Raw genomic sequence first — 3,373 nt, 5'->3', positions numbered from 1 at the left:
GTGTAGAGAGAGAGACATGTGTCCCCTCGGTGTAAAGAGAGAGACACATGTGTCCCTTCTGTGTAGAGAGAGAGTCTCTGAACGCAGAGGGGACACGTGTTGATGTGGAAGAGACATGTGTCCCCTCTCTGTAGAGAGAGAGTCTCTGAACGCAGAGGGGACACGTGTTGATGTGGAAGAGACATGTGTCCCCTCTGTGTAGAGAGAGAGTCTCTGAACACAGAGGGGACACGTGTTGATGTGGAAGAGACATGTGTCCCCCTCTGTGTAGAGAGAGAGTCTCTGAATGCAGAGGGGACACGTGTTGATGTGGAAGAGACATGTGTCCCCTCTGTGTAGAGAGAGAGTCTCTGGACACAGAGGGGACACGTGTTGATGTGGAAGAGACATGTGTCCCCTCTGTGTAGAGAGAGAGTCTCTGAACGCAGAGGGGACACATGTTGATGTGGAAGAGACATGTGTCCCCTCTGTGTAGAGAGAGAGTCTCTGTACGCAGAGGGGACACGTGTTGATGTGGAAGAGACATGTGTCCCCTCTGTGTAGAGAGAGAGACATGTGTCCCCTCTGTGTAGAGAGAGAGTCTCTGAACGCAGAGGGGACACGTGTTGATGTGGAAGAGACATGTGTCCCCTCTGTGTAGAGAGAGAGTCTCTGAACGCAGAGGGGACACATGTTGATGTGGAAGAGACATGTGTCCCCTCTGTGTAGAGAGAGAGACATGTGTCCCCTCTGTGTAGAGAGAGAGTCTCTGAACGCAGAGGGGACACGTGTTGATGTGGAAGAGACATGTGTCCCCTCTGTGTAGAGAGAGAGACATGTGTCCCCTCTGTGTAGAGAGAGAGTCTCTGAACGCAGAGGGGACACGTGTTGATGTGGAAGAGACATGTGTCCCCTCTGTGTAGAGAGAGAGTCTCTGAACGCAGAGGGGACACGTGTTGATGTGGAAGAGAGATGTGTCCCCTCTGTGTAGAGAGAGAGTCTCTGAACGCAGAGGGGACACGTGTTGATGTGGAAGAGACATGTGTCCCCTCTGTGTAGAGAGAGTCTCTGAATGCAGAGGGGACACGTGTTGATGTGGAAGAGACATGTGTCCCCTCTGTGTAGAGAGAGAGTCTCTGAATGCAGAGGGGACACGTGTTGATGTGGAAGAGACATGTGTCCCCTCTGTGTAGAGAGAGAGACATGGGTCCCCTCAGTGTAGAGAGAGAGACATGTGTCCCCTCTGTGTAGAGAGAGAGTCTCTGAACGCAGAGGGGACACGTGTTGATGTGGAAGAGACATGTGTCCCCTCTGTGTAGAGAGAGAGACATGTGTCCCCTCTGTGTAGAGAGAGTCTCTGAACGCAGAGGGGACACGTGTTGATGTGGAAGAGACATGTGTCCCCTCTGTGTAGAGAGAATCTCTGAACGCAGAGGGGACACGTGTTGATGTGGAAGAGACATGTGTCCCCTCTGTGTAGAGAGAGAGTCTCTGAACGCAGAGGGGACACGTGTTGATGTGGAAGAGACATGTGTCCCCTCTGTGTAGAGAGAGAGACATGTGTCCCCTCTGTGTAGAGAGAGAGTCTCTGAACGCAGAGGGGACACGTGTTGATGTGGAAGAGACATGTGTCCCCTCTGTGTAGAGAGAGAGTCTCTGAATGCAGAGGGGACACGTGTTGATGTGGAAGAGACATGTGTCCCCTCTGTGTAGAGAGAGAGACATGTGTCCCCTCTGTGTAGAGAGAGAGTCTCTGAACGCAGAGGGGACACGTGTTGATGTGGAAGAGACATGTGTCCCCTCTGTGTAGAGAGAGAGTCTCTGAACGCAGAGGGGACACGTGTTGATGTGGAAGAGACATGTGTCCCCTCTGTGTAGAGAGAGAGACATGTGTCCCCTCTGTGTAGAGAGAGAGACATGTGTCCCCTCTGTGTAGAGAGAGAGTCTCTGAACGCAGAGGGGACACGTGTTGATGTGGAAGAGACATGTGTCCCCTCTGTGTAGAGAGAGAGTCTCTGAATGCAGAGGGGACACGTGTTGATGTGGAAGAGACATGTGTCCCCTCTGTGTAGAGAGAGAGACATGGGTCCCCTCAGTGTAGAGAGAGAGACATGTGTCCCCTCTGTGTAGAGAGAGAGTCTCTGAACGCAGAGGGGACACGTGTTGATGTGGAAGAGACATGTGTCCCCTCTGTGTAGAGAGAGAGAGTCTCTGAACGCAGAGGGGACACGTTTTGATGTGGAAGAGACATGTGTCCCCTCTGTGTAGAGAGAGAGTCTCTGAACTTAGAGGGGAAAGGGACACGTGTTGATGTGGAAGAGACATGTGTCCCCTCTGTGTAGAGAGAGAGACATGTGTCCCCTCTGTGTATAAAGAGAGTCTCTGAACGCAGAGGTGACAGAGAGAGTCTCTGAACGCAGAGGGGACACGTGTTGATGTGGAAGAGACATGTGTCCCCTCTGTGTAGAGAGAGTCTCTGGATGCAGAGGGGACACGTGTTGATGTGGAAGAGACATGTGTCCCCTCTGTGTAGAGAGAGAGACATGTGTCCCCTCGGTGTAAAGAGAGAGACACATGTGTCCCTTCTGTGTAGAGAGAGAGTCTCTGAACGCAGAGGGGACACGTGTTGATGTGGAAGAGACATGTGTCCCCTCTGTGTAGAGAGAGAGTCTCTGAACGCAGAGGGGACACATGTTGATGTGGAAGAGACATGTGTCCCCTCTGTGTAGAGAGAGAGACATGTGTCCCCTCTGTGTAGAGAGAGAGTCTCTGAACGCAGAGGGGACACGTGTTGATGTGGAAGAGACATGTGTCCCCTCTGTGTAGAGAGAGAGTCTCTGAACGCAGAGGGGACACGTGTTGATGTGGAAGAGACATGTGTCCCCTCTGTGTAGAGAGAGAGACATGTGTCCCCTCTGTGTAGAGAGAGAGACATGTGTCCCCTCTGTGTAAAGAGAGAGACATGTGTCCCCTCTGTGTAGAGAGAGAGACATGTGTCCCCTCTGTGTAGAGAGAGAGACATGTGTCCCCTCTGTGTAAAGAGAGAGACATGTGTCCCCTCTGTGTAGAGAGAGAGTCTCTGAACGCAGAGGGGACACGTGTTGATGTGGAAGAGACATGTGTCCCCTCTGTGTAGAGAGAGAGTCTCTGAACGCAGAGGGGACACGTGTTGATGTGGAAGAGACATGTGTCCCCTCTGTGTAGAGAGAGTCTCTGAACGCAGAGGGGACACGTGTTGATGTGGAAGAGACATGTGTCCCCTCTGTGTAGAGAGAGTCTCTGAATGCAGAGGGGACACGTGTTGATGTGGAAGAGACATGTGTCCCCTCTGTGTAGAGAGAGTCTCTGAATGCAGAGGGGACACGTGTTGATGTGGAAGAGGCATGTGTCCCCT

Source organism: Notothenia rossii (genome assembly GCF_949606895.1).
Source record: "Notothenia rossii genome assembly, chromosome: 2".
Taxonomy (NCBI): Eukaryota; Metazoa; Chordata; class Actinopteri; order Perciformes; family Nototheniidae; genus Notothenia; species Notothenia rossii.
Note: the sequence above shows the minus strand (reverse complement) of the source record.